The sequence below is a fragment of the Doryrhamphus excisus genome, chromosome 23 (assembly GCF_030265055.1).
Source record: "Doryrhamphus excisus isolate RoL2022-K1 chromosome 23, RoL_Dexc_1.0, whole genome shotgun sequence".
Classification (NCBI taxonomy): domain Eukaryota; kingdom Metazoa; phylum Chordata; class Actinopteri; order Syngnathiformes; family Syngnathidae; genus Doryrhamphus; species Doryrhamphus excisus.
The window spans coordinates 5,302,132-5,320,453 of record NC_080488.1 but is presented as its reverse complement, the minus strand read 5'-3'; the positions used below and the strand labels follow the sequence as shown (position 1 = coordinate 5,320,453).

Sequence of the window (18,322 nt, the reverse complement as noted above, 5' to 3'; positions counted from 1 at the left end):
TTCATTCATTCATTCATGTTCTACCGCTTTTCCACACGAGGGTCGCGGGGGGTGCTGGAGCCTATCCCAGCTGTCTTCGGGCGAGAGGCGGGGTACACCTCGGACTGGTCACCAGCCAATCACAGGACACATATAGACAAACAACCATTATTCACACTAACATTCATACCTATGGACAATTTGGAGTCGCCAATTAACCTAGCATGTTTTTGGAATGTGGGAGGAAACCGGAGTACCCGGAGAAAACCCACGCATACAAACTCCATACAGAGATGGCCGAGGGTGCTATTGCAGCTTTATTTTTTTATAAACACATTTACGGTTTATGATGTAGAGAGATTTCTCCATTTGTTAAATCACAGTACATCACTAATTATAATCATGATCAACATCCTAGAGCCAAATCATTTAAAAGAAGTATCAGTATTTGTATCAGTAATACTGAGCCTGTATTTACTTGGCATTGGGGAGCAGTCACTCACCCCTACTGTTTTTTATTATTGGTTGCTCAGTTATTTTTTTTTGGTCTCTACATTCATTTTTTGTTAAATGGGCAATTTAACAAAAAAACATTTTGACGGTGCTGAGTAGATCACCGCTAATCAAATGAAACATTTCAATCTTCCCCATCATAGTCTTTTAATGTGATGAATCATTTTACATGACGAGCGCTTCTAATGAAATAAGCGTCAGGAATTTTACTGTCAATTGCGTTACTTTGGGTTGAAAATCAAATCTGTTCCATGTGAGAGCCGGTGTACTTTTGCACACACATTCCTAGTTTGAAGTACCGGATTTGCTTTGACCAGTTTCACCTGCCTGGTATATTTCCTACTACTACTTTATGATGCTACTCCCACTGGCCTTGTGTCAAGTTTTCATGGCTGGAAACGTTTTTTTCTCTGAGGATGTCAGCCTACCGTCTTAGACATATGTGTAGGTGTGAGCTCTCTGCACTCCTCCCTGCCTCCCTGCATTGTTTTGTGCTTAGACTGCCAGTCTGTGGGACAATCTCCACTGTAATTATCATTTGGACAACTGTGTTGTCATGCCCCTGCTTATTTGATCTATTCCTTCCTCCTATAGAACTTTGATTGTTGTACCTTCCCACAGTGTCCTACCCTGTCAATCACTAACAGCGATTAGGTTCCCCTGCTTCATACCTCAGTCTAAATCATGACCTGGGTGTGCATATCGTCAATACACTCTGCTCTGCTGGCATCAACAAACGCCCACTTTGGATCCACGAGGAAACCGTCTATCAAATTCCATGGAGGCAGCCAGATTCCAAGTCTGTGGTCTAATTGCCATCAACATGTTCATTTCCCCACTGTGTCTTCTTCCAAATGAGATGTTACATTCTTATCTGTCAGTAAACTGACAGTCACCTTGGGCTTGCTGACCGCAAAATTATATTTATCCACATTAATCTTACATCATTCCATGCTGATACATCTTAATGCCAGCTTCCTCAATCTGTTACCTCTTTACTCATGTGAGGGTAAGGCCCTTATGACTCCATGACCGTGTGCAAGAATAGAAGGTCGCATATCTTCAGGCACGCTTCATTAACCCTCATTTGCTGGATTTCATTATCCCGGAGGCACAATGGGAAAATGATGTCCAGGTCAGGTTAGGTTAATATTGTTAGGGATCAAAAAGTGCAAAGGGCAAAGAGAAGACATGGGTGGCCCCTGAGATTAATAAGAATAACTAAGGAATAACTATAAATGGCATGAACTGTTCCACTTAATCTTCCACATACGTAATTGTAAAGTCCCAATGATCTTATGTGCATTAAAACCAAAACATACAAAGATGATGCTGCTACCTTCAAAGGGTGGAAAATATTACAATTCAACTGTTCTTGTTGTACACGTACATCTTGAATTAATTTACATAAACAAGCTACAATGAATCCTCAGTTAGCGTAGGTTCACTGAAAATTTACACCAAACCTTTGCTTCCGTTATATTACAAATATTTTTTTAGTGAACATACAATTTGGCATGCGTCTTGTTGTGTTATTAATACGCTGTGTGAGTCTAACTGTGTTCTTACCGTGTTCTATTTTTGTCACAAAACAATCCTTGTTAGCAACTTGCTGATACATGGAAACAGGAAGTGGAAGTCAGTGATGTCATATATCTATGATGTCATCGGCAGTTGACTCTAGTCGTTTGGTAACTAACTAACTAACTTACACGCCAAGTTTCAAAAATGTTAACACAAAACAATTTTTTTTTATAGTTTTACAGTATTACTTTTAAATGCATAAAGATTCTAAATCCACATAAATGATTGCTGACGTATTTCATAATAAATAATAAATATCAAAAACATTACTTGATGCACATTATTAGAAAATGTACACAAACTGAGGCTAAATCAAACGCCCTAAATGAAGTAAACGCTAACCAAGGTCTCACTGTAATTCATTCAATTAAGCATCTCCTACATTGATATTGTTTTTGTGATCATGGAAAGAAACAAAAAAAATGTCTGCTCGGTACATGTTAACAGTAATGATATAAGATAGTTAAGATAGAGTATTCACCAAAAAAAATGTACGTATGAAGGCACAATATCGGTCACTCTTAAATATGACGACGTATTTGGAAGGCATTATTAGTAATGGTGTTGTCAATATAGCAGTTATGGATAGTGTTATAGTTCATTCCTCTATTTGACTGTAAGCTCCGAGAAGTCGTAGTGGCAAACCACCCAATGCTTGGGGGACCTTTGTTGAAATGTAGTATTACTAATACCATTTTTGTTATTTTTTTTAATAATACTCTCCCCGCCGCACGGTCAGCATGTTGGCCACACAGTCAGGAGATTGGGAAGACCTGGATTTGAATCTCCGTTGGCCATCTCTGTGTGGAGTTTGCATGTTCTCCCCGTGCATACATGAGTTTTCTCCAGGTATTCCGGTTTCCTCCCACATTCCAAAAACATGCTAGGTTAATTGGTGACTCCAAATTGTCCATAGGTATGAATGTGAGTGTGAATGGTTGTTTGTCTATATGTGCCCTGTGATTGGCTGGCGACCAGTCCAGGGTGTACCCCGCCTCTCACCCGAAGTCAGCTGGGATAGGCTCCAGAATATGCCTGTGACCCTCGTGAGGATAAGCGGCATAGAAAACGGATGGATGGAATACTGTGTCCAATCTGGGAGGGCATGCATTCTCCAGATCCTACAACCCAAAATGGTGATTCCCAATTAAGATTATGAAATTGGTCATTTTCTTTTTTTAACAAAAAAAAAAAGCCCAGGCTATGTCACCCCCCCCCCCCCCATTCACAACACCCTGTCCCCCCACTCCTCAATGCGGATCCCTATCTCCTGCTTTCCTTCTTCTTCTCCATATCTGCTGACTTCTAGGTTCTCCACTCTGAGCTCTAAGGATAAAATATTGGCAGCGAAGTGGCAGAAGCACAACAGACGACTCCCTGCAGCATATGCAATGTGTCAGCTAAAATTCAAGTACAGATAGAGGGAAGGTGCACACTTGAGAAAGTGTGGAAGAGGAAAGAAAAAAGGTTGGGGATACGAGGAAGGTCCTAAAGGAGTAGGACACAAAAGGTTCATGTAAAGAGATAAAAAAAAAATACACCTGGCAGTTGAAGTTCCTATTGTATGAAACAGGAGAGAGGCGACCAGTGGGCTACTCCTAGCTACCACAATTCAGACCTTTGTTTGTGGTACACACATTGACGCTTGGATATACCTCGGTGCTTGTTATGTGCACCTCCCTTTTTAAAGTACAAGGATGAAGGGTCTTGAACCAGTCATGATGTGCTATATATATCACTATATTGACACTTACTATGGTACCCATTATGTTATTGTATGGTCATATCACATTGTACTTCGGCACGAGGTGCATTATTAAAAAAAAACAAAAAAACCTTAAACTGTATTATGGAAAGCAGGAAGTGAACAAATGTAACAGTTACTGATTGTAAAAGTACCAGATGGAGGGGTAGGATTTAATAAGCTTTGCTTCTTCCTACTCCTTTTGGACATGTGGAACTGCAAACTGATTATGGGATGCATTCAATTGTAATCTGATGCATGTTCAAATGAAATAAAACCATTACCATTACCATAAAGTGGCCCCTCGCAACATTGGTGAAAAAAAATATAAAGGCACTTCATAGCATAATAGTACCTCCCCAGTTAAACTTTATGCTCCTAAAACAATGTTATTTTTCTTCAAAATATGACAACGTTCTCGTAAAAATTAAATAATTTTCTCATTAGGTTATCATTTTCTTGTTAACTTATGTTTTAGAATGTGCCGCATGCCAAGAAAAAACAACCTTGGTTAGTGTACACCCTTATTAGTGTATTTTTCCATTCATCCGTCTATCCAATTTCTATGTCGCTTATCCTCACTAGGGTCGCAGGTATGCTGGAGCCTATCCTAACATATAGACAAACAACCATTCACACTCACATTCATACCTATGGACAATTTGGAGTCGCCAATTAACCTAGCATGTTTTTGGAATGTGGGAGGAAACCGAAGTACCCGGAGAAAGCTCATGAACGCACAGGGAGAACATGCAAACTCCACACAGAGATGCCCAAGCAGAGAATCGAACCCAGGTCTTGCAGCCCGTGTATTTTTCCAGTTTCATCAAAAATATTTGAAAATGTACCTAATTTACAATACCGGTCATGTCTTGTAGTATTATTAACCTTCTTCTTATGTTAGCTTTCTGGTATCATGTCTTATGTTAAAGGGTCGGTTTTGACCCATGTATTAAATCAGCTATAAAATACACTAAAAACAATAACCATCAAATTTGCTTCTCATGTCTTGGTTACCTTCTTAGGCTTCCTCATCCATAAAAATGTTGGCTTTAAAATAGAGTTTCCTGACAAAGTCAAAAAGCCTTGATGCAAAGTTATGTGATTCTTTTTATGCATTAAAATGTAAAACTGGTCGGTGCCGACCCTAACACAAGAGGAGGGCTAATACAATGCAAGAGTCCAACTGTGTTTTTAATGTATTTTCAGCACAAAATGTCCGTATTAGTATGTCAATCATTGTTCCCCAGCTCCATCGCCTGTCGATGGCATCATCAACCCTTGACCCTGTAGTTCATTGCTAACTAAGTCTCTATTTTTCTTATTGATCATGGCTACAAAAGAAAGTAACAAGATGGTGAGAAACACCGTGATTTGAATCTAGATCTTTGTTCGAGCCACCATTCCCTAATGCTGACCACCATTTCTTTTCTATTTCTCCAAAAAAATGTCCTGCCATTGTCTTTTCACTCTCCCAGCTATCTTAATTCTTCCAAAATCAATACGTCTCTCTGTGATGTTGGCTTTCTTGTTCCTTCTTGTTTACTTGATCCGGTTCTTCGTTTTTCAAAGCATGCATCCTCCATCTATTTCCTCTCTTCACATACTCACTCTGTGCCCTTTCACGAATTGCCCCATACCACAGCAGTCAAACAGAGCTTGAAAATGTGCAGGAGTGTATGTGTGAGTGAGTGAGTGGTGGACCAAACATCCACAAAGGCAACAGCACTGTTTTTTTTTTCTCCCTTGCTTCTCACTTATATAAATTAAAAACATTAATCAGATTAAGGCTGGGCTGTCAGGTATGGCACAGGGCCAGGATTTCCATTTTTCATCCGACAAGAGTGTGAAGGTAGGAACAAATTTCACAGGGAGGAAAATAAGAGACATGGGTGTTCTTTCGTTTGACGAGCAGGCACATAAATGATAGGATCCCTCATATTCGCAATTCAGCACTTGTGAATTTTGGTTTAAAAAAAAAAATCAACTCCGGTTACATTTTTGCTTGTGGAATAGTAGAATAAAGTTCAACTAAACTCACTCAACTTTTGCTTCTGTTGCCTTTTTTTTGTAGATCGTATGTTTTAGCATGCCCTTTATACTACGGTCCACCTTGTGTATGGTTCAAGTACAAAAAAAGACCCCGTAATTGAGACTCCACCTTATAATCAAGTGCACATTATGGTACTTGTTTTCCTTTTTAACTTCTAGCAGTAGGATAAGTCAACAAGTTAAGAAGAGACAAATACCCATGAGTCCCAGTTCAGTTAAAAAAAAATCAACCATTTGAAATACGCAGTGTTGCCTTCTTGTTAATCAGACAATAAAATACATAATAAATATGTCATACTCGAGGCACTTGAAGTACGCTCTTTATTCTGCCATTCTTAAAATAAAGAAATAGAAGAAGCCAATGTTTTTGGTTTGTTTTTGCTTTTTTTTTTTTTTTTGGTGCAGTGCGTGCCTTTTGCCTGAATCTACAAGCAGCTGCACTGCCATGCTACCCTTAACAGGATTAGCTGCATGAAAAATGGATAGATGGATGAATTAACAGCACACTATGGTGTCGCAAAGTGGGAGATCTCGTATCACTCGTTCCCATCGTAAGTGAAAATTATGTGTGTCGATGGAAAATGTCTATATTGCAATGGCCAAGGGTTGAGCCACTGAAATAGTTAGAGTTTACTCAAGCAGAGGTATTCTGGGCTTTTACAGATAACATGGATGCCATCTAGCCAAGATGCTGTGTCAATTACCTTGTCACGTATGATGATGCAATACAGTACATACAGTACACTACACGATATACCTTGTTGCAGTTGACTTAACTGGCATGTTTCAGCAATTGCACCTCTGGTCCATGTGGCATAGACTAATAATTGATAAAAGTAATGGTAATGGTAATGGTTTTATTTCATTTGAACATGCATCAGATTACAATTGAATGCATCCCATAATAAGTTCACAGTTCCACATGTCCAAAAGGAGTAGGAAGAAGCAAAGCTTATTAAATCCTACCCCTCCATCTGGTACTTTTACAATCAGTAACTGTTACATTTGTTCACTTCCTGCTTTCCATAATAGTTTAAGGTTGTTGTTTTTTTTGTTGTTGTTTTTAATAATGCACCTCGTGACATAATGGGTACCATAGTAAGTGTCAATATAGTGATATATATAGCACATCCTTGTATTTAGCAAACATCAACTGCTTGTATTGTTTCTTGAATTGGCTCATCGTTGTGCATTGTTTGAGGTCCTTACTCAATCCATTCCATAGTTTGTAAAGATAAATAACTTGAAGGAACAGTAAATATGAACAGGCTGCTACTATCACTATCACAGAGTGTCCGCTCTGTCTGCAGAAACTGTGTACGCGACTCAGGCTCGATGAGTATATTTTCACCAGGTGTTTTACGGCTTACATGTAAAGAAGGTTTTACAGTACCTGGTGACGACATGAAAGTTCTGAGTGAAAAAATGTGAAAAGCACGTTTATTTTTGAATGTAGGACATCTTAGCCGTAAATACACATTCTCCACAAACTTCTGTGACCGTCTTTCAAAATAAGAGCGCCATGTCTGAGTAAACAAGAGTGTCATGAAATATCTTATGCAGTTAATATCATATGCAGTTGGAATTTCATGGGTGACTACATCTTCCATAATCACAAGCACAGGCATTACAGTTGGTTGAAGATTTAGTAGCAATGTGTGCTGACATCAAGGCTGATATCCCATTAGAAAAGTTAGCCACTTTGTTACCAATGTGCTTTACACTTCGAGACAAGTGTAATTTATCATATGGCTTAAGGTTTGTAGCTTTTTTTACGGATTAAATGTTGTGTTAAAATGTTATATCATTTTATATCATCATATCACAATTTTGCAACCGCAATGTGATTCAACAAAACTGTTACCTGTTTGCGGATGTTTTGCCCAGGACGAATATTGCAGTTGTGCCATTCCGTGGCCCATCTTTTCCAACAGTGCCAAATCAGAGTTGCTCCCAACACTAGCCTCGTGAGTACACCATCAGATTCTAAAGAGTAGCTATTCTCCTATAAACAATGCAAAATACTTGGAATTGAACAGAAACAAGTGTCCTTTGTTCCAGTTCATTGAGCTGGTAAGTAGCTTTTAAAGAATGGATTTGCAGATAATAGTTACCTAATGTGGTGTCATATGCTACTCAGATCGTATTTTCAATTCTAGTTAATTATATTTCAGCCATGTGTATAATAAACACATATATAATTTTTGCAAAAACACATCATATTTTTACTGTGCTGGATACTATGATGCTGTTACAGTGTAGATTTTATTATTACACTTGTAGTCAGTCAATTAGCACATTGTATTCTCAGTCCAATAGCTTCTCAAAATCACGGATACAAGCGGTCTAAATTAGTTTCCTTTGTAGGGTGACTGGACTCGGTGACCCTAAGACAGAGGTAGGGAACCTATGGCTCGGGAGCCAGGTAGGGCTCTTTTGATGACTGTATGTGGCTCTCAAGCATTTCTTACCACAATAAAAATGTATGTTTGCTAACATTTTAAAGTAAACATCACAGAAATCACTGTTAGAAATATTAAAAATCAACAACTTTCTTATGCATTTTAATCCGTCCGTCTATTTTCTACTGCAATACGGCCGACCATATATATCTTTCCTGATGATATTTTCCAGGTCAAACACCAAAACTCGATTATTACTGGGTAATGCGGTAGTGTACCTCGCTCATTAAGATGTAAATGTAAACTTTCCTCCTTTAGTCAAATAGTCACCTAGCTAAAGCTGCAGAACCAAGCCTTCTGGCAAAGATGGCCAAAAGAATGAAATATACCGAGTACGGTGCAAAACCATGCAGCAGCAGAAGTTGCATTAATGGCAGCAAGTATTTGATTTATTATTGGACACTGCGCTGCTCACGAAAGTATGCTGGCCACACCCCATTGGCGTGGGGTAGTGTGCCTGGTCTACGTAATTAGAGCCCATTATATCTAAAACTGTTGGTCTTACATAAAAATGCACACATTTTATTGCATTCAATGTTTAAAAAAATGTATATGGCTCTCACGATACACATTTTAAAATATCTGGTCTTCATGGCTCTTGTAGCCAAAAAGGTTCCCGACTCTTGCCCTAAGAGATGAGGAGGGTGAGGAGCTTGGTCATCCGGAGGGGTTCAGCGACAGGAGCCAGTTGAGGTGTCCCGGGCATTCCAAGCCGGGAGGAGTTCCCAGGCAGGCCGTGGATACACTGGAGGGATTGCATCTCACAGTTTACCTGACAAAGCCTTGGTGTCCCCCTGGTGGAACTGGAGGAGGTGGCTGGGGACCTGGATGTCTGGGTTTCCCTAATGAAGGTGTTGCCCCCGTGGCCCGGACCCTGCTAAGTGGAACAAAATGGATGGATGGACATTACTGAAACAAATACATAAACATCAGTCTTGCTTTTAAACTTTTCAATTTTTGAGAATATGTACTAAAGCAACTGTGCAGCCCATTTATCAAGCACATTTTGCAGAGCAGCAGAGAATGGTGTGGCCCGCTGCTTGTTTTTCATTGGCCTGTGGCACAGCAAAAATGTGAAAAATAGATAAAAACATCAAAATATAAAGATAAGAAGCAGGGATGTTGGTATTAATGCTACAGTGATATCATATTGTGTAAGCAAAACATTTAGGGAGGGTGATTTCCTCATATCAAACAATTTAATGAAACAAAAGCTAACAAGAATGGTAGTTTCACCACAACAAAAAATTTCCATCTCCATATCTCATCATGTGCCCTTTTGCATCAAAAATGAAATCTCATGTTGTTCACAAAGCAACTTATTGTCTACTGAGGCATTGCATCCCACTCTTCCTGAAGGGCAGCCCTCAGGTCTTTGAGGTTCTGGGGTGCAGGGTTTGGAGCCTCAACACTGCGACTCAGCTGATCCCAAAGGTTTTCAATAGGATTCAGGTCTGGACAAAGTGCAGGCCATTCCATTTGAGGTACTTCAGTCTCCAACAGCCGTTCCATGATGATGTGACCTTGATGACCAGGAGCATTGTTGTCCATGAAGATGAAATCAGGCCTGTGTTGTTCATTTAGGGGCACAATCACTGAATCAATGATATTATTCAGCTAGTACGGGCTTGTCATAAAGTGTAGGGCAGTTCTGTACCAACTGGAGACCCCTGCCCACACTGTAACACCGTCACCACCAAAAGCTCGCCTAGTGACAACAGTGGCTGATGCATAGCGCTCTCCCTGACGTCTCCAACTTCATTGCCGATCTACATGGTGCCTTGTCCAGCGTAAATGCTCCTTGGCCCATGCAAGATGATGATGCCTGAGCCTGGTCGTCTAGCGCGCAGACCACGCTGATGTAAACGGTTTCAAATGGTCTGACATGACACTTGGGTGCCTCTCACCTCCCTTAAACGTGCCTGGAGTTGACTGGCATTCATAATCCGGTTTCTCACGGCAGTGTTTGCAATGTAACGGTCATCAGCATGGCAGCAGGCCAAAGATGTATCCCACTGCAAAGATGCACAAAAACAGATGATCAAAAACAGGAGACTCTGTCATACATGAACAGAGAAATTAACCAGTGTTACCACTCAAAGGTTGTTACAATCTGGTCAAGTCTCTTCCTTTTGGTGAACTTCCAAGGCATATCGTCACGGATGATGCAATGACGACACCACACCATCGAGGATGGTTCCAGGATAATGCGTACCACAGGGGGCTGCCATAAAAAAATGAAAGGTAGGGTAGGGTAGGGGAGGAGGGAAAGAATGGGTTCTGCCCATGACCCCCATTGAATGGCGAAAATCTGCAAGTAATTGTTTATGGCACTAAAAATGTCAATTTTTTTAACTCAAGGTTCCTTCCTCCTACTAATCTCAACATGTGAGGAAGAAACTTTACCAGTGAATAATAAACACATATACACAAAATTGTACAATATACCTATATTATCGCATTTCTATAAATTATTGCTGACTAGAGTTGTTGCCGAGAGCCTGTTGGTTCATCATTCTTATTACCTGGGTAAATATAAGTCATCTAATCATTTCAGTGTTTCCTCACTTTCATCCATCTCACATGACAGTTGTCAAAGCAGCAGATTTTGTTGAGAAAAAAATGATTTCAAGTTAAGAACACATTTTATTTCAATTTAAACCATCACTTTAACACTTATACGGTTGCATATACTGTAAAATCATAACTTAAACACAAGAAAGAAAAGCAATGGAAAGAATAATGGCAAGCAGAAGAAAAAAAAATTAAAACCCTGGCAAGAAATTCTGAGACTCACGAATACGTTTGCGGCATTTGGCAATTGAAAGCCAAAGGAAATGTGGGTAAAATGCTACACTCCAGGGCTACCAACAGTGGCGGTTCTGGTTTGAATTATTTTGTCTTTTCCATATTTTGTTGACACAAACGAAGAGCACTATTATCATCTTCTCCTACAGTCATCCAACTAGCCACCAAGACCAAACCAACTCATATCCACTCACAATTCCATAAATTCATCAGTTTTCTATGCAGCTTATCCTCACTATGCTACTAAACTTACTTGGTTTCATCCATATCAGATGGTAGACATTTGATCACGTTTGGGGGTGCGAGCACTACGCCTGTAGAGGGTGCCAGTCTGCCATGTGCTGACTCAATAAGATGGTGAGCTCTGAGCATTAGTAAATAGATTTGTTTCCTTTCCCTTTCTGCTGTGCCCTCTGAAGAATGCTGCCCTGGGCAATTGCCTATATGGCCCATAGCTAGAATCGCTACAGGCTACCAACATTCATTTGTCAAGGCTGTGGCTCTGATTAAGAATATACACACGTAGGCACACACATGCACAACTCCACTCAGCATGTGTTACAACCCCCACCCTGGTAGTGAGGTAGGTTGTAACAAAGGAATACCTTGTATTTGACATTAAAACACAAGATCTATTTTATTCTTGCAGGGCTTTCAATCAGTGCCAATTGTAGTAAAGACATACTTATAGAAGTTTGACGGCTGTAGCCAACAAAAATCAGTGAATTACAGCTGCTGAAGCAAAAAGTGTTACCTATTTTGTTACAGTGCTGGATTCTACAAGAAAGATGGACAAGAGCCCAAAATAAAGTACAGATAATCAATATAGTAGTTGCCACACCCTTCTAGAGAGTGAAACATAAGCTTGTATGCCTAGAAAGTGAGGCTGGTGGTGAGTGAGAATGATGCACCTACTGTGTGTCAGTCATTTTTTTCATCTGAAGTGTTGCACAAGTCTGATTGTGCTAGGTAAGTGTGTGAAGTTATTAGACAGACAGTTTACTGAGCCATTAGACTGTATAATATCTAAGAGTAGGTTCTAAAGTATTCCTTCAATATCGAGTGCACAAGATATTTCATTCCTCTGTGCCCTTGCCTTGACAGTAAGGTAATGACATGCATGATATGATTTTAAAAATACCAGTTTTTGATCCCTAGAAAAAAGGCGTAGAAACAGGGGGTGACGGTCAGGTGGAGATTATTTAGCAAGTATGGAGAGAATGCTGAACATAGCAACCAAACTATGAAGTCTGCACTTATGGAAGGCATCAATTGTTTGAGGCAAGGCAATCACACACCTCATCATGAAACTATGTGTGTGTGTGAGATTGTTATTTCATTTTGAACAGGATACTTTTGTTCCAAGGTCTTAGAGTTATGGACATACTCGTTCAGAGCAGAGCAGAAAATATTCCATTCCGAACAACCGGAACTATGAAAGGGGATGGAGCGTAACAGCCATGCTGATCATGACACTTCAACGTGAACAAATTGAAATTGACAACTATCTGATGGGTTGCACGGTGGACGAGTGGTTAGCGCGCAGACCTCACAGCTAGGAGACCAGGGTTCAATCCCACACTCGGCCATCTCTTTGTGGAGTTTGCATGTTCTCTCTGTGCATGTGTTTCCTCCCACATTCCAAAAACATGCTTGGTTAATGGGACTCCAAATTGTACATAGGTATGAATGTGAGTGTGAATGGTTGTTTGTCTATATGTGCCCTGTGATTGGCTGGCCACCAGTCCAGGGTGTACCCCGCCTCCCGCGCGAAGACAGCTGGGATAGGCTCCAGCACCCCCCACGACCTTCGTGAAGATAAGCGGTAGAAAATGAATGAATGAATGAAAAAGTAAAGCACGATCAGAAGTCTTTCACAAGAAGGTTCGAGTATCATGGGACCACCAGGTCTACACTACCTCTGAGGTGGGGTGTCCTTACGGTCACATTACTTCAAGCATTATGAAAGCGAGCACCCTAGTTGCTGTGATGTACAGGCACATGAAAGCCGGTGGCTTCAAAAACAAACCTTGAGCAAAAGGTGAAACAGACGTAGAGCAAGAGGCAAAGCAAGAGCAGCTAACGACTATTCAAAGAGACCAATGCTGCTTTTACTGAAAGGATGCGACCTCAGCCATTACGTACGTCTTCTCTGGAAAACCTTACGACTATAGCGTGGCAGCCTGTTGGCTGTGTACCATTTGCAAAGATGGTTTCCAGATGGCCCCTGCCGCGAGGGCCAGCTGTCCGGATGGAAAGGCACTGATCTGGTGACATTACTTTCAACATTGACAAACACTCTTCTGAGTATCATGGGACGCCCAAGCAATGACGGAGACAAAGTCTTGATGGCAGTAGTGGGATTCGAACCCACGCCTCAAACGAGACTGGAGCCTTAATCCAGTGCCTTTGACCACTCGGCCACACTACCTCTGTCCTTTCGGACATTACTTCAAACAATCATTACAACTATAGCTTGGCAGCCTGTTGGCTGTGTAGCATTTGCAGAGACGGTTTCCAGAGTGCCAGCTTTCCGGATGGAAAGGCACCGATCTGGTGAGCAAAACGGTACATACGCACGACTCGCGGATGATATTGACATCTTCCATGTGTGGGTGCCGCAACACTGTTCCAGACATCAAACTTGCAACCATTTAACTGGCCGTTACCTGCCAGGAACCAAAGAGCTGCTTCTTACTTTGAACATTGAGAAACACTCTGCTGAGAGCAGAGTAGCAAAAATTGGCTACTCTCATACTCATGCTGTTCCTCCCCACGGAAATCTTTAGTAAAAGGCGAAAGATTTGTACGATCTGAAGAGAAACATGAGCGCTACCGATGTCGCCAGAGTCAAAGGGACAGCCATTTGCTGATACCCCTGAAAGTCAAGGTGTCACTGTGAGTCTGACGTGTGGTGAATGTTATAAAACAGACTGAAACCGTAAGGGTCTTCCTATCTCTCTGGCCGGCTACTACGTCAACCATTATATGTTGTTTGGAAAGGTTGACAACAACAGTGTTTCTGCAAAGCCTGCTTTGTACCCTCAGCAGACACTGTTACGAGACAGCTCCCGTCAAGAATTCTTCTGGGCCAAGGGAGACCGTCTGCCTCTTGGGTAGAAAGGAGCAAACTTTTCCCTAAGAAGCCCTGGGGTGGCAAGGTCACCTCAAATGAGACTGGAGCCTAAATCCAGCGCCTTCGACCACTCGGCCACACTACCCCAGTGGTGCTGCGTCCTTCAAACTACAATCAAAACTAAAATCAAACTACAATCAGGAGAAGTCTTTCACAGGAAGGTTCGAGTATCGTGGGGCGCCCAATCAATGACGGAGACAAAGGATCGCTGTCTTGATGGCAGTGGTGGGATTCGAACCCACGGCTCATTGGAGCACAAAGCCAGCGCCTTTGACCACACTACCGCGGAGGTAACATGCAATGTACATGTTGACATGTTAATGGTGTTAAATATTAAATTTTTACTTCTCTGTTGCATTCCAGAATCAAACAATTTCTCTCTACCTTGGCAACTTCAGTTTTAAAATATATTCAATGTTGCATTATTGATTTTTCATAATCATCATATTTCACATGTTCTTTGATATTTAGCCTAAACTAAGTCAATGTTGTTTTTTTGTTTTTTTTTTATAAATGTAATCAAATGAGTGTTCTCTTCAATTTGTCTTGTTTGATAATTTCCTGTTTATTGTCTTAGTCTTGAATAGTAATTTGATGCTATTTTTCTTTGAGTTAAAGGTTATCAACCTCACCTGACAAGGTCATGTAAAATGTCAATATAAATAGCCAATGGTCAATGTAAAAGTGTGAAATAAAACTCCACGAGAATTGAGTTGGTAAATTGTCCTCAATTGTCTTCTCAGACTTTTCAAGTTCAGGCTGCCTTAAATCCAAAAGAACTTTACGATTACTAACAAGAATTTCCCATCTCTCTTAAATTCCACAAGCACCGCTAATGTGATTACAGCTTCTGTGTGCTTTATATTTTCTTTCAGTTGCTTTCTCTAACAGCAACGTAAACTACCCTGCTCTCAAGCTGAGTCTGAAGCCAGCAAGTCTTACTTAAAGCTCTCGGAAAACCATACATACCCTTGTAAATGAGCAAGCTCTGCTGTACCACGCTGTGCCGCACGATGAAAACGTCTTCCTTTTAATGCCCAATTTGAAGGATGAATTATGAATGAAAGGACAAATGGGGCTTTATTAACGCATGTGTTTATGTTTTTATGGTACCAGTATGTGCATCATTATAACAAGGTTTCAAGCATGTACTGTAAATCTGGGAAGGGATAATTAACCCTCACCTTATAATTGCATCTAAATTAGCAGCAATAATAAAGTGTTAGTGTTCAATTAACTTGAAAGGTCATGTGAAACGTTAATTAGTTAATTCACGGAATAAAATGTCGATGCCAATTCTGTTGGACCCAGTTCACCTTGATCATGAAATTGTCCAGTTTTGTCACACCACATGATACAATTTTGCATCCATGTATATATATATGTATGTATGTATGTATGTATGTATGTATGTATGTATGTATGTATGTATGTATGTATGTATGTATGTATGTATGTATGTATGTATGTATGTATGTATGTATGTATGTATGTATGTATGTATGTATGTATGTATGTATATACATATATAGAGAAGCTACATGCAGGCTAGCTCATTGAAACATAGCTAACGCTAACGCTATGTTAGCTAACGCTATATATATATATATATATATATATATATATATATATATATATATATATATATATATATATATATATATATATATATATATATATATATATATATATAGGAGCATGCAGGCTAGCTCATTGAAACATAGCTAACGCCTTCCCTGATGTTGAAGATCCTCCACCATCCTTCAGATCTGGTGTTTGGGACGGCTTTGGATTTCATGTCAAGTATGACCTTGACACACATGCTACAAACTGTACCTGGTTCATTTAGACAGCCATTAGTACATGATTCAAATAGGGCAAAAGCAATCAACTGGGTAATAGCTACTTTTATTTCTTTCGACAGGCGACCATTTTCTTTTTTTCCAGAATATACGTACATTTGAGCCCCATTTCAAGATTCCTCCATGAACCTATTTCCCTGATACCTCTGTTTTTTGTTTTCAAGTGGACCTTTCATTTAAGTTATTTGTTTTTTATATTCAGCTAAGAACTAGTGGCTGGGATAGGCTCCAGCACCCCTGCGACCCTCGTGAGGATATGCGGTAGAAAATTAATGAATGAATATTTACTCTGCTGCTAAGAATGCCCACATGGATCTCCATCAGATACTTTTATTTATATATTCTAACTATTGCATAGTGCTTTTTTATTCTATATGGTGCTCACTGTGTGTAGCAGAACTGTACTTTTAAGGTGAGAAAAATGTTGGCAATCTCAATAAAATTCAAATTGAAAAAGGCAAGGTAATTTATTTAACAAATCAAAAAACTAAATCACAAATGTATAAATGCGAATAGAACTGTCAATATTGTGTATCGCTGGACTCCTAATACTGTATATATGCTGTACAATGGTGTGAAAAAGTCATTGCCCCCTTCATGACTTCTAGTTGCTTTGCATGTTTAACACACTTAAATGTTTCAGATCATCATACAAATTTAAATATTAGACAATGACAATTAGACAATTAACACAACTGAACGTAACATTTTTTTAAATGAAACTTTTTATTATTAAGGGCTAAAAAACATCCAAACCTACATGGCGCTGTGTGAAAAAGTGATTGCCCCCTAAACCTAATCACCTGAACTTAAAATAAATGAATAAATAAATATGTGTGAATTGGCAGACATGAGCAAGCGGCAGCACTGTGAGAAAGTGACCTTGAGCCAGTAAACACTTTTAAAGATTGCATTTGCACAGGAAGACGCCACCTACAGGAAGTATTTAAAAAAAAATGAAATGAAATGTTTCTTAAATGACGTGTTTTAAGATTTCAATTACGATGAATAAAATACTTTTCTTTTATTACTCTTGGTTTTATTGGCTTTTTTGTGATGGTCACCACTGTGCCTTGTGGTTCTCTCTCTCTCTCTCCCCCCTTAGTATATCGCCCGGCTGGAGCCGGGACAGCTGGACCCATCAGACCGCACAGCTGGGAGTCGCTGGTTCTTCACTCTCACTACCTGAAGTCCTCGCACGCCATGACTCCGCTACCAGCTCCCTTATCCTGTCCAGCTGTCCCTGCCCTCCCAGCCAGACGACTGTGTCGCTGCCACCAGCGCCCTCAGTTTGTCCCCTATTCTCACCTTTAGTTTTACCCCTTGTTTTAGTAGTTTTACGCCGTTAGTTCACCCTCCTTCTTGCTTTGAGCCTCGGTTCACCACCAATGAGTTATTAAAGAACTTTTAACCACTCAAACCTGCATCTGCATTCTGTGGTCCACAGCGGGAACATAAGAGAAAGAACCAGCCATCTATGGACCTCGCTGAGCAGGACCCCGTCAAGAATAACTTTTTTATCCCATATATCCAGTGTTTCCTCAGTGGGGGCTCTCTGCGCTGGGGACTGTTCTCAGTTGGGGGCTGGGGTGTCTCTCGTGAGGCTTACCGGCTGGGGTGGCTCGGAGCTCTGTGGCGGTGCCCCACTGCAGCGCTGTGGGTCCTCTGCCTACCTTTTGTGTGGTGGGCCCCTGAGTTGCGGCATTATGACCTGGGCCATGGGCAGCCCCCAGCGCAGATGGCTGCCCATGGCTCCAAGCTGGCATGCCACCCTGGGATCAACCGCACCATCTCCCTCCTTTGCCAGCGCTTTTGGTGGCCCGCCCTCTAAGCGGACGCCAAGAGGTTTGTGGCCACCTGTTCGGTCTGCGCCCGGAACAAGGCCTCACACCAGATTTCTGATTGCGAGCAATTCTGCTTTGCTGAGATAATCCATCCCACCTCACTGGAGTGCCACTTCAAGATGCTCATCAGACACCATGATTAGTGCACAGGTGTGCCTTAGACTGTCCACAATAAAAGGCCACCCTGAAATGTGCATATTTTTTAGCTTTATTTGGGGTCTGGGGACTCAGAACCAGTCAGCATTTGGTGTGACCACCATTTGTCTCATGCAGTGCAACACATCTTTGCATGGAGTTTATCAGATTGTCAGTTGTGGCCTGTGGAACGTTGGTCCACT

General features: G+C 40.7%; 2 non-coding genes across 2 annotated transcripts; both read right to left on the bottom strand.

The window, feature by feature from the left end:
* Window positions 1-13,491: 13,491 nt before the first annotated feature.
* Window positions 13,492-13,573, bottom strand: trnal-aag (transfer RNA leucine (anticodon AAG)). The gene has a single exon. It is a non-coding gene; the product is annotated as a tRNA-Leu (tRNA).
* A 283-nt stretch (window positions 13,574-13,856) lies between these two features.
* LOC131110753 (U5 spliceosomal RNA) lies at window positions 13,857-13,973 on the bottom strand. The gene has a single exon (XR_009121012.1). It is a non-coding gene; the product is annotated as a U5 spliceosomal RNA (small nuclear RNA).
* Window positions 13,974-18,322: the final 4,349 nt, after the last annotated feature.